This window comes from Lepisma saccharinum, chromosome 1 (genome assembly GCF_977018435.1).
Source record: "Lepisma saccharinum chromosome 1, izLepSacc3.1, whole genome shotgun sequence".
In the NCBI taxonomy this organism is placed as follows: Eukaryota; Metazoa; Arthropoda; class Insecta; order Zygentoma; family Lepismatidae; genus Lepisma; species Lepisma saccharinum.
In genome coordinates, this window is record NC_139229.1 from 160923941 (window position 1) to 160938024 (window position 14084).

The 14084-nt window shown below is 37.8% G+C and overlaps 2 protein-coding genes across 6 annotated transcripts in view; one reads left to right on the forward strand and one right to left on the reverse strand.

Annotated features, from left to right (window-relative positions):
* Nucleotides 1–14084, forward strand: part of Idi (Isopentenyl-diphosphate delta isomerase) — a 51787-nt gene that overhangs the window by 33904 nt on the left and 3799 nt on the right. The window contains exon 1 of one of the 2 annotated variants that reach the window (XM_083141379.1): nucleotides 9958–10043. The exons of the other annotated variant lie outside the window; for it this stretch is intronic. The gene's annotated coding sequence lies outside the window, so the exon portion shown is untranslated. Of the gene's footprint in view, nucleotides 1–9957; nucleotides 10044–14084 lie in introns of those variants that run through there. 2 annotated transcript variants of the gene reach the window in all.
* The window catches only part of LOC146003155 (uncharacterized), a 72209-nt gene that overhangs the window by 10743 nt on the left and 47382 nt on the right, over nucleotides 1–14084 (reverse strand). The window contains exon 1 of one of the 4 annotated variants that reach the window (XM_083141342.1): nucleotides 4270–4574. The exons of the other annotated variants lie outside the window; for them this stretch is intronic. The gene's annotated coding sequence lies outside the window, so the exon portion shown is untranslated. Of the gene's footprint in view, nucleotides 1–4269; nucleotides 4575–14084 lie in introns of those variants that run through there. 4 annotated transcript variants of the gene reach the window in all.

Sequence of the window (14084 nt, forward strand, 5' to 3'; positions counted from 1 at the left end):
TATTGTAATAATGTAATTCTATGCTATTTTGTATACAAACTGCAGTAGCGAATGTATTCAATATTGAGCAAACATAAATACGTTGCTGTTCAACATACATATTGGAATCTTTTGTCTAAAGTACCTGCACAATCTATAGCTTAATATAGGCCTATGTAATTTCTTAATAAAGATTAAACGTTTGTATTGGTGTACTGAGCTCTGATATGTTCTACTTCATTTCAATATTAGAAGTGTTGTGCATTTTAGATAGCAAAATTAATCTTGAGTTATAATGACAGTCGTGATCGCATTCTAAGAATCACCTCTATGACATTCCTTCATTTCAGAAATCATTGAAATACCAAAGTTAATGATTTTTTTTTTTCAAGTGGGCCCACCTTGGCGAACCCTGCCTTATCCTCATTTATGCTAATCAGGACTGGACCTACAATTTAAAGTGGAATCTGTAAACTAAGAATGGAATCTGAAAACTAGTTTCAAATGATATTTTCTCCAGCAAAAAAATACTTAGTGAAGGTTTTAACTGCACTAACTAGTTTCTCCAATTTTCCACAAATGTTTCAAGTATTCTAAAATACTTCTTAATTACTCCTATAAAATTTGCAAAAATCATTAAATGTTCACAACCATTACCTTTTAGAAAAATTAATTAACACAGTCATGCACGCTGACTATGTGGGTGCTCCGGGGCTCGAACACACAAGATTTTTAGTTTGATAAAAACAAAATAAAATAAATATTTCTCACTTGCCATTATCAAAAAATAATAAGCAATTAAAACATTGAGATGGAAGTTAAAATTTCTAACTTCTAAAACATAATTGTTTCAAATGTGTTTGTGCAAAGGCAACCAAGCGACACATTCCCCCCCTTCCTTGCCTGTCTCTGGCGAAGTCAAAGGCAGTCCCCACAATAACAATGGAAGTATATTGTATTGTGAATAGAATCCCGTCTTTTTGACTTGCTTTGATGTTTCCTTACAAGTGACACACTACAATACACCCACTCCATTCATCAACAATTGTTTTAAAATAACTACTTGCCGATATTGAGCACTAATAAAGAATAAACCGAAACACAAGGAAGCAGATTGTGACCAACTACCTCAATACCAAATACCTCTTCTTTTCTTTGTTTCAATCAGATAAGAGGGGCGTGGTTTACGATTTCAGTGAAGTTGTTTTCATTTAATCTGGATTGTTATCATTTTGTTTGTTCTCCAAGAGATAATGGCTTGGAAGGACGCGGGAGCTTAGATTGTAGACTGGGAAGTTCTCATTTTCAGAAAAAATGGGTGTTACCGTGTTAATAGTTAGTACAAAGAAGAGGGTCTACTGACCGGATGCATGGAGCAAAAGCTCTTTGCTGGGCAAAAATTTTTGCAATATTCAAACGTGGCACGGGACGTGTGTGGAAAGCTGAAACACAATTTTGAGTATTGCTTCTTTACATACTTTCGAATTCGAACAGTAGTAGGTTTGCTAGTCGCTATGGATAAATTCATCATACATTTGTCGTCATCATCACAGATGGATATTACTGACACTGAACATAATGAAAAGCATGTTCAGTCAAAAAATAAGGAACCCGAGAATGTGTCTTCTGCCAGTTCCTGTAGTACATTAGCAACAAGTGTCAAGAAATCGTCAGGCAGGTCATACCACGAAGGATGGAAAAATACATTTCCTTGGATTTATTACGACAAAGAATTGGACAATGTGTTCTGTAGTGTGTGTAAAAACGCTTTTGATTCCAGTATAGTGCAGTATAGAAATCTAGCATCTCATACTCCTATAAAAATTTGCTAAAATCATTAAACATTAAGAACCTTTACCATTCTCACTTTAAAATAACAAGGCATAAAGAACATCTTCCTTTTACCAGTACCCAAATTGCTGTAAATATTTTGTGGTAAAATTTTCAAAGCCGGGAAACGTCTGTAACTTGTTTATTTTGTACTTGTTGACATTCGTTGTTACTTATTCTGCATTGCGAAAAATTGTTTAACAAGGGATTTAGCTTTTTTTAACGAAAATAATTTCCATTTTCGAGATATCGAGTAATTAATGAGTGCTAATGGAACCTAACCTAACCTCTTCCCCGTGATGGTTCGTGGGGCTACCCGTGTATGGTTTTTGAGGCTCCCGTTTGGTAAATATGCGATATCGCCCGAACAGATTTCTTCAAATTTACAGGAGAAACTACTTACTGAAATTGGTTTCTGTAGTATTGTCGAAGTTCTTCGAGGTATTTTCTTTCGCGTAAACTGAAAACTTCACCATAGAATGCTGCAGAACATGAAATAATCACTTTTTATATAAGGAACTTGCATTTTCTGTAAAGCGACAACAATATGCTGTTGTTTCCATTATGTACCTGCACATGGTGCGAGCGTCGAAAGTCACACGGTCTCGCCAGTGTTTCCAAATGTGTCTTTTTTTTACGAGATTTTTTTTTTTTTTTTAACTATGCTTACCTAACCTAACCTTGCCGGAAATGGTCCATGGGGCTATCGTGGATGGTTTTTGGGGTTATCCGTCAATGGTTCGTGGGGCAATCGTAAATGGTTTTTGGAGCTATCGTGAATGGTTTTTTGGGCTTTCCGTCAATGGTTCGTGGGGCTATCGTGAATATTTTTTTGGGGCTATCCATCAATGGTTTGTGGGGCTATCCTGAATGGTTTTTTGGGGCTATCCGTCAATGGTTTGTGATAACATAATGGATAACTGTCAGATATTGCTCGAACAGATTTCTTCAAATTTACAGGAGAAACTACTTACTGAAATCACTTTCTGTATGATTGTCGACGTTCTTCGAGGTAACTAAAAACTTCACCATAGAATGCTGCAGAACAAAAAATAATCAGTTTTTACGTAAGGAACTTGCATCTTCATTAACATTAGGCCGTTGTTTCCATTATGTACGTGCAGATGGCGCGAGCGTCGAAAGTGACGCGGTCTCGGCAGTGTTTCCAAGCGTGTCTTTTTTTTTATGAGATTTTTTTTTTAACTATGCTTACCTAACCTAACCTTGCCGGAAATGGTCCATGGGGCTATCGTGGATGGTTTTTGGGGCTCTCCATCAATGGTTTGTGGGGCTATCCGTCAATGGTTCGTTGGGCTATCGTGGATGGTTTTTGGGGCTATTGTGAATGGTTTTTGGGGCTATCCGTCAATGCTTTATGATGACATAATAAACACGAAAGTAGGTATTTTTCGATTGAGAAGGTTGAAACACTGCATACCCACTCCAAATCGACAAAATACAAGCACGACTGCACGCCATATTGTCTGTTACCCAAGCATAACAAGGAAGACAAATAATGACTTGTAATATGAAAAGTTGACACTATTTTATGGAAAAAGGCATAACTTCACCTTAAAGAATCTTCCGCAATGCAGAATATGTAAGTATCAATGCTAAAATTAAGGAAATAAACGAATGAGAGGTGTTCGGGCTATATCGCATAATTACCGAATGCAGTTTCTTTAGACTTGTGGAAGTTCGGGGAAGTGTTTTCTCGCATCGTTCATTGAATTTTGCCCGTAAATCATCTATTTTTCGATATAAATGTGTGACCGATGCACGAAAGCTCTTGCATCCATTTCTTCCAGGTGGATGTAGCCTGTGTGTGATGACGTAATCCCGGTAAGTGTTTCCAAACACACGTTTTTGTAACTGAAGAAGGTACGTTTCCGCAAATGGTTTGTGGGGCTATGTGTCAATGGTTCATGGGGCTATGTGTCAGTGGTTCGTGGGGCTATGCGTCAATGGTTCGTGGGGCTATGCGAGAATGGTGTGTGGGGCTACGCATATTTTTTTCGAAACCAATTTTTAACTATTGTAACCTATAGTGACCCTACCTAACCTAACCTTACCGGAATAGTTTGTGGGGCTATGTATGAATGGTTCGTGGGGCTACGTAGATATTTTTGGGTGCAGTGGGGTGGAAACGGTAGTGAAACTGTGACCGCCATTTTGCGTGTTACCGAAGGCAAAAAGAAACGAAGAAAACTTACTCGATATGTCGCAAATAGAGCTTATTTCCGTGAAATAAGCGAAATGCCACATTCAACAATGTATCTCAATGCAGAATACCTAAGTACGAATATTCAAATTAAATGAACTAGTAAATTTCAGCCGTAATTTCTCCTGCAAATTTGAAGAAATCCGTTTGTCCGATACGAGAAATTTACCCACTACTATATTCGTAATACATAAAATATAACTGTTAATTGTTTATAATTTTCGGTTTCCTCTACATACCTGAAAACTAAGGAAGTCAATAGTTCTCTTTCCTTCTCTTCCAAAGTTTGGGATATGACAATCTGTGATATGACTATAAGAAAAAAGGATTTGTTTATCCCTATATAAACAGTTCCTACCAGAGTTTGGTGTGATTGTGATTCATAGTCATCTTGGGGAGAAAACACAACGCTTGCTGTACATATCACAGATTATATGAATATTATTAATCTTGACTAGATTTAATGTACGTCGATGAACTCAGTTCAGTTTATTATTACGACTTGTAGTTAGTTTCATAACAAAACAGAAAAGCAGTAGCTCCGTATTCTTTGATTGGTTGTTTATGATCACATGACCTAACTTCAAGGTCTTCCATTACGGCTGTTCGTAAACTCCAGCCAACTCAGCGCAGATCTTACGAGTGGATTAAGCAGACGTCACACAAAACGTCATGTCGACGTCACTAGCCAAGCTGTTCCACGCTGCAGTTTACGAACAGCATGGATTATGGCGTGGTGGATCGTCTCGTCTGCTTGACTCTTGAGCATGTTTAAAAGCAGTTGACTTTCTTTGGAAGTAGTATTAGGTGTAAATGGCACTAAATCTCACTTCTATATAAAGTTCGGCTACATTAATATAAATTAATAGAATATTTTGACAAGATTTAGAAATTGACACAAAAAATAACCGAAAAAAAATTATCATACGTATGCCTACACATCAAGAATAATTATTTTGTAGTATTTTATTGGTTGGTGAATTTAGTTTAGTATACCGTGTGTTAACACCAACTAATAACGTTGAATTATGGTAAATGAAATGGTTTCAAAAATAGTTATTTCATTACAGTTCAGATCAAAAACTACTTTTTCATTGTTTTATACTTTTTTCTCTTCGGATACCAGTTTTTGCATATTTTTCCCATATATATACATCTACGGAAAGAATGATAAGATAATATTAATTACATCTTTTCCTTCAGCTGCCTTTCTGACTTACGAAGGCATCAAATAAATGATTGCCGGCCATTGAAAGCTGTCGCCTCGTGCTTTCTGCTAGTTTTCGTCTGCAGTCAGCCAACTCAGTCGCATCGAGGACGGCTTACGAATCTTACGAGCCAAGTAAGCCGGATACGTCACTGTGACGTCAGGGAGCCGGAAGTGGGCGGAGCTAGCCGTACTTGGATTGAGTTTAAGAACAGATGTAGCCAGCTTCGGCTGACTTCAGGGCGTGCTATTCCGGCTTCCCGCGCTACGGCGGCACGTGAAGGTCTTCTGCTAGAGTGACGTCAAAAAGGGGATCCCTCAGCTGCGGGCCGCTTAATAATATGTAAAATCATACAAGTTTATCGCCTCACAGAGGCGATTATAACTCTTGGGAAGCAATATTTATAACATGTAGTTCTTCTTCACTGCTTTCCCGTACCTTCTCAAGTTAACTGAGGATGGAAAAATAACAAGTTCATGCTGAATTCAGCAAAAAGGAATCAAGGTCTTTGGTTCTTTAACACTATTTGTCTACACTTCTACACGCAGCAATAAAGTTGGTTGGTTGGTTGATTGGTTGATTTGGTGTTTAAGTCCACTTTATGCACAGTAAGGCTAATCAGGACTGGGTCTACATGTTAAAGTGTAATCCGAACCACCTTGTGCCTTCACCGGGTATCGACCACGGGACCCCTTGATTACGAGACACAGCAATGAAGTTAAATGATTACAATGAGAGTCTTACCTTGAGACGAGCACAATAGATAGAACACCCGAAAAATCGTAAAGTGAAACAATTTTAAATGCCTGTGTGTGCTGGAGGGTGTGGGAGTAGAGTCTCGTGCGCATATTTTCATGCAAATAGTTTACTAACTTAATAAATTATACCATGGACATAACTTCAACAGGATCGAGAGAGTAAGATTGAACGGAAAGGATTAAGTAAGTCCCTCTACATGTATATAACCGGTCTCCATGCCAGCATAACGCTTTAGGAAGCCAGAGGCCCCAGTTTGAACCATAGTAAGGCATATAGCAATGTTTGTCTCATTCTCCACTCATTAGTTCAACATTCATCCTCATAGTAGCGATCAACCCAGTAGAAATTCGTATTTAAATGAACGACACATACATACATATTGATTTATTATTATTTCGTTTTTCTGCTACTTCTGGCTAATCGCGAAGATGAGGATGAATCGTGATAAGATTTGGCGGATGAAGGGACAATCATATACATGTAAGGACAACACAATACGAGCCCCACCGAGGATTATAATGGCCAAGAGTCCAGACGCCAGAGCCTCGCTAGTCACTAGTATGTAAAATGCAGTGGTATGAGTCCTGTCGAGTTGCATCCACGGGAAGCTCCAAAATTTCGGTGTTGTGTGTGTGTGAATAAAACTATTATTATTATGAAGTTACAGTTACGCAATAATAAACGTCTAAGCCGTATGAATGCAAATATTGCCATCAGTTTCAATAATACGAATGTCTATAGCAGTATCCTTCTTATTTAATTTTTATTTAACACGTAGTGTTTTTTTTTTTGATACGGAAGAAACATTCATCAAATTATGTCAATATATTGTACATATATTCAGGTAGTGTTGTATTTTAAAAATTTCCAGCAGTAGAATTTCAGCAACTTCTTTGCAGGGGCGACTTATTGTTGAGAAGAATTAATTGAAGTTACTTCTGCATAACATAATAAGTACGAGTATATTGCAAAATCATACAGAAAATGCAGTGGGAGGATGTCTATGCAATTTATCCTAGTGGGGGAATTTTTTAAAGAGGATTTTCTTAACTAGAGAGATAACATTCCAAAACCTTTCCCTCTTTGAGCACTGCTGCCTCTCCTGTGAAAAAATCTTGCGGGCGTCCTTGTCAAATTGCGTTATTACGAGGCAAATATTTTTTTTTCTTATTTTTGGGTTGCTTTCCTGTAACTTTTACCTAATTGAAAGGCGAGGATGAGTAATGAATAGATGAAATAGATGGACACCCGCAAAGGACACAATGTCCAGGCGGGACTCGAGCCTTAAACCTTCGCTGGGTAGCGAGATCGTTACTGAACCAATTAACGTTCTCATCTATTTCTATTTTGAGGGCCTCCCGATGGCGTAGTGGTGGCGTCATCGCCTTATAATCAAGGGATCCCGGGTTCGATACCCGGTGGAGGCACATAGTGGCTCGGATCCCACTTTAAACTGTAGGTCCAGTCCCAATTAGCCTCAATGTGTATAAACTGGACTTGAAACGCCAATTCAATCAATCTGTCTTATTATTTCACGTCGCTTTTTGACATATAGAGCAAACTAGAGCAATGAAATAAAATGAAAGATGAAATAGATAAGACACACAATGATACACACCCATGCCTCAACCAAAGTTCGCTTCTGAGTCCATAGAGCGTTACGCTAGCGATTCCTCCAGGTAAGGGATATACGATAGGCGATTTGACGTACACCGAGGGGGTTCATACCTGCAGTTGGGAACATTCAAATGGAAAGTAATTGCTTCCAGTTTCCGAAAGCGACATGGCTTTCATTGTTCGGTATAAGCCAACTTCGAGGCACAGATTTCTCCCAGATGTCAGAAAAATCTGCAGGTCCAGTAGTAGCGATCAGGTATTCGTTTGCAGAAGTGCTTGTGCTGTCTGTCTTGAATATTAAAGCGAGTAATTTTAGGTCGTATTACGTGTACCATGAATAAGCGTGCCAAAGGTAAACATTCTTGTGCTGTTGCAGAGTTTACCAATTGGGGCTTTAAGGAATCTGGCACCACATCTATTTCTATTTTGAGGGCCTCCCCGATGGCGTAGTGGTGGCGTCATCGCCTTATAGTCGAGGGATTCTGGGTTCGGTACCCGGTGGAGGCACGTAGAGGTTCGGATATGGAAAAAGTTATTCAATTTGAGATTGTGTTTGCATCCTTCAATGGGTCAACTGTTTCCAAGCAACATAAAGTTATGGACACTCTAAAGACAGTACTTCAGTCAAAATTTCCTGAAGTTAACGAAAAGATGATTTCCCTGTATGTCAGAACAAGAACTTTTATTAGAATTCGACATTTGAATAAACTAATGAAACTCAAGTCCATGGAAGCAAGTGCAGCGAGAAAAAGACGACAGTGGGTAGCATCGTCTTCAAAATCATAAGTCTCCAGGAAGGGTAAGTTGTAATGAATTTTTATTCTTACTGATATTTATTTCCGCCTCGGCCTCCACCGTATAGTGATTAACAAATCACATTGCTAAACCAAGACAGAGGCCAGGCCTATTGTTTATGTATTTGTTATTTGACGTCGATTTTTTACCACTTTTGGTTAATCGCGGCGATGAGTGTTGATCACATAAAATTGATGAAAGGGCAGGCACAAAGAACATCAATGCCCACGACGTGACTCCAAGTCGGGAACTTCAGTGATGGGATTCAAAGTCGAACACGCGGTTGACCAGATTCGCCATCGAGCTGGCACGAGATTCTTTGAATTTATTAAGGGATTACGCTTTCCCACGACACTGCATTTTATCCATTTATTATTTATTTATTAATTTCTAAAAAACATATTTTGATGTTACGGTATTTTAAACACAAATCAGTTTAGGTAGAATATTTCTGCAATTTTACCATAGTGTAAACTTTAATGTAAGCGAAAGCATGTGTGCATCACTAGTTAAAGATTTTCACATCTACAAAAAGAAAATATCCAAAACCCATTTCCACCTCACTCAAGGATTATGTTAATTCAATTCAAATTGTACACGGGTTCAGTGCCATGAATCTAACCTTTACTGAACAAAATGAGATTGGTTCATAGAATGTATCGCCGGAAATCAATTTCGCTGATATCCCGTTGTCTCTGTTCTATTTTCATTAGATACGAGCTCCAACTACCATTTTAATCCTTCGTTTTAAAAGTTATTCAAACACAAAAATAGTTATCGGGGGTTATTTTAAAGTTGTTTTTTTACTTCATTACTGTCTTCACATGATTTTTTTTTATTTTCTTAGAATTTCGGCGGGCTGCAGCCCCTTAAGCCCCCCCTGAGTACACCAGTGCTTGCCACACTCATCTAGCCTACGCTTCCATCAAATTTATCATTTCATCATTCATTTTTATTGTTGCGGTTACCCTAAATACGTAGAAAAGCGATGTCATATAACAACAGCGACAGCAACATCCTATGTATACTAGATATATAAATTATAATGAACAAATTATTAATAACAAAGATCTGTGAAAATTTGGAGGTGTGAAGGATAATAAGTATTGGTGTGGTAGCGAAATATTTAATATGTAAAATTGTATTTATTTACCCATATGCAACTTCAGATTTCAATGTAGGGGCGATATAAGAGGATAGTCGTGATTACTTTTTGTTTGATTTGTATAACGCCATTTATTGTAATTGCGTGCTGTAAACTTCTTCACATTATTGCCTAGGTCTTATTCCTTGCGTTTTGCTTATTATTCTTCTGCAAATGGTTAATAGAACCAAGATATGGACAATGAAAAATGAAAATATTTCCCGTAAGCTTCCATTGATACGCGAGCCTCGCCACTTGACAGATCCCCCTTGGTCACGTCAGAGCTCGTTGCGGCTTCTAGCCAATGGGAGAGCTCCGTGTCTCGGAATGCTCTTCCTAAAATACTTCTATATTTCTTGGGCTGACTTGGCTGGAGTTTACGAACAGCCGTGTAGGTACACAACGAATCTTCTGCTCTTATGGTGCTCGATTCACTCGCCAGCTGGCAGAGAGAAAGCATTGGAGCAACACTTGTGTTCTGCAGTGACAGGTATGAAAAAAATATGGTGGGATTGTTATTTATTTATTTTGTCTAGGAGCGAATCAAGCTTGAAATGAAAAGCTATCAAGTGTAGTAATTTATTTTTCAATAAATGACATTAACGGCCGCACTTGTAAAATTCATGACTTTCGAACTTATGTCAGAAGTGGCCTTGTACTGTGTGTGGTATACTTACTGCATTTTAGTTTTAATATTTTGCTGCATTGCTGGTGACAAAATTCTTTAGGTCTTCCCGTAGTATAGTGGCATGATTACAACTGCTTTTTGTGAGACGGATGGATGTATGACTACTTTCGCTGTTTTATTTTTAAGCAATTCGAAGTTCAAGATTTAAAAAGAACTTTGAACATTACGTTGAAACTTTTTAAATCGGTAGATATCTTGTACAACGTAACATTTGTTTCAACCTAGTGTGTGTATTTTTAGAATGCCTCATGGAAACCCGTTGTATGCACACACAGAAAGGAAAATTACGTGCACACGGCACCAAACCTAACGCTAGATTCTCATTATTGGTGACAATTGATGTGGGTGTCCCATAGCTGCTTATGCATCAACCTCAATGACGCACATGGACGTCCGCAGGATTTTTTTCCAGGGAGGGACAAGGGAGGTATTTTTTCCAGGGGAGGGCAAACAATGTACATTTTCCCCAATAATAATGTTGTTCTCTCAAAAAACATTGCTTAAATTTGAATTTATCATATTCATGCAATAATTAACATATATTATTGTGGCTGAAATGAAATTATATATGAAAAATACGATCATATATAATTTTTGTACAACTTTCATTTTCCAGGGGGGCACGGTCCCCCCCTACTCCCCTCTTCCGGACGCCCATGATGACGCACACAACCTGGGAACTGATCCCATGTTTATTGTGGGTCAGTTTCCTTCACTGCACTTTTTGACACCAGGTGTAGTACAGGTGCATCTCAGTGTAAGGCTGGTGCAAGGAAATTGTGTTCAACTGTGTGCAAGAATAGCTGCATTCGTGTTCAGAAGATTCAACATATCTCATGCAGCTTTCAATGTTCATTTGATTGGTTAACACATATGATCGTACACCACACACTACACAACTCCAGAATGTAGTGCAAATGGTGCAGACACCAAATCAAGTAATTAGACAAGTCAGTGTTGCACTTTCTAATCAATTAGACTTGTGAGTGCAAAGAGGGTTAAAAGTGAAGCGAACTAAATGGGATTTGTGTCAGATGCTCTCACAGCTACACTCTGTCCCAGCTAACCGTGGAACAGATCCGCGCATAGTGACAAAGAAGGAGGAGGGACATTGAATGGTGAAAGCCAGAGGGAAGCAGCAAAAATGGTTAACTCCAGTTGCCTATTATGCAATCCCGTTCCTCTCACTTCACTACTTCCGCAGACATTTGTTCTCCTTTGCCTGCTCTACAGTTAGCTGGTACAGGGTATATATGGAGTGCATGTTATATCAGGGTAAAATGTAGAAGAAAGAGCATATGTGATACTAATTTTCTGTGGCCCATACTCAAAATAGCTTAAAACTCAGCTGGATCTTTGGCTGACACTAGCGAAGCTGTTTTCTAGATTTTATATTTCGAAAAACTGCTATGATATTTCACATTCTGTAAAATTACATCTACTTACAATTCCTTCTAGAGCATTCATGTGACTTGCTTTCGCTATTGTCTAGATATTTGCAATAGTTGACACCCTTGTTTAGCCACATAAGCATATGTGATGCAGTGCAAAATACGTGTATGTAACTGCAAAGTTTTATTAATTGGGCCAATATCACTCCCTTAATTTGGTTGAAATAAATATATTTTTTTTATTCCAAAAATTTGAGAAAACTGCTTCTAAACATCATTGTGTAGAATGTACTGTTTTGGAAATGTACCTTCCAGAAATTAACAGGGTTTGGAATATTTGCTTGGCATTTCAACTCCATTTTCCACTCTAGAATTATTAAAATGTTGTGTAGTATGGGTATATTGGCTCGGGGAATTAAAATTTGAATTATGTGCACTTTCTTTGTAAAGATGGCAAGGCAATTCCATAGTTATGGATGTTCAAACTGATCTCAGATTTTGGTGAAATTTGGCCATTTAATCCTTCAATGGTGTACTTTTTTGTCTCTAACTTGTCTGGTATCATTTTTATAGCCCCTCAAACTTTGTGATGCTCTTTTCTCCAATTCTCAAAGCCTGCAGTGCGAGTCTTTAATTTTTTTATTTTTATCTAATCTAGGGTTGCCAGATTTCTAAAATGAAAAAACGGGACATACAGATTATATAGACATGGATATTGTGAAATGTATTTTTTATAACATTAGTAATTGCTGTTTAAAGCATTGTTCATCCCTAATTTTTAACATTTTGACAAAATATATTAATATTTGAGCAAACTCTTGGCGTCCTTTAAGAGGACCTTTTTTCCCAATGCATTACTAAAAAATTCAGAACATGACTTATTCTCATTCACTAGAACTTGCAATATGCTTTCCACTGTCCTCGAGTCCAGACGATTTCGTTCTTTGGTCCATTGAACAGTCATCATAGAAATGTCATATCAAAAATCGACAATGAGCAGTTCTGCGTCAATGTTAATATGAGGATTGAGTGGTAAATGGTAATTGGTATCGAATTAGGTTGTAAATTTGTATTAATTTCTTGTTGTATAAAATGATTTTGAAATTTTAATTCGTTATTTCTTTAGCTAAATACTGAACAAAAGGGCATCCCGAGAACATTTTCCGGGACACCGGGACATTTCTTTAAAAAAGGGGACAATCCCGTATATACGGGATGTCTGGCAACCCTAATGTAGGCCTATCTTTGTAAATTATTCAATCTTTTTAAAATTTCACAACAATGTTAACCAAACAATAAAGATTTCAGAAAAAAATATATGACAACGAATCACATTCATATTTTAGTACACCAGTAAATTAATAAAATATTTGCAAAAAACTTTTGCAGTGACTGAACATGGCATACCTGGGATTTTTGAAAGGGAAGGTGTTACGTATACTTTTTTATTAGTCAGCCCTCATTGTGCTAACTTTTCCTGCTCTTGACATTCTTTTTTATTATTATTATTATTGTTTTTAGAAATTCTCGGCAGGTGGGGGGGGGGGTTATGACTACACACCAGCACCCCATTTGGCACGCCACTGACTGGACATCATGTGGAGGGAGTTAATATCTTAAGTTGTAGCTAAGTTTATGCTTCTGAAGTTCCAATTCCATCCAGAATAAAAACAAAAAAACCAGCAACCTTTGAGTGGCCCTTCTCTAAAAATTCTATATCATCTGAATGGCTAATTTTATTTTAGTGACATTACGGTAATTGTCATACTTAACTTCATAGCATCTAGTATTTTGTCTAAATTGTTATCAGGTACTAACATTCCTCAGGTTTTGTGAGGTCCATATGCAATGCATGAAAAAACCAGTGAGGGTGCCAGTGACTGGGGGGGAGGCAGGGCGACAAAATATTCTTAGGGGGCAGTCACATAAAATGCCCGAAAACACTACAGATATTATATATATATATATTATTAATTATTATATTCAGGTACGGTGTTTTCTAGAAAATCAAGTCCCTGAATAGTAAGAAACTGCGATGCATGCACAACAACTGACATATAGTGTCGGATTTCTTGGATCACCTTAGGTCGCAGGTTTGGTACCCGGTGGAGGCACTTTAAACTGTAGGCCCAGTCCCGACTAGCCTTACTGTGCATAAAGTGTACTTAAAACACCAAATCAACCAACCAACCAAATCTTGAATCACGTTTTAATGTTTTTTTACTAATTGGCGTTGTCACTAACGACCCACGATTAGAATGATTTGCCCGTATTACAGATGATGTTTTGTGGTCCTCAGAATGTTCGTGATGTTTTAAAACCATCCATATTCAACTCTTTTTTCCAGTTCTTAAAACTGGTTAAAACTTAGGTTAATCACCACGATTACAGGACATAAATGTATGAGAAATCGCCTATGCCCAGATCGGCGCTGGAATCTTTAACGAAAGTC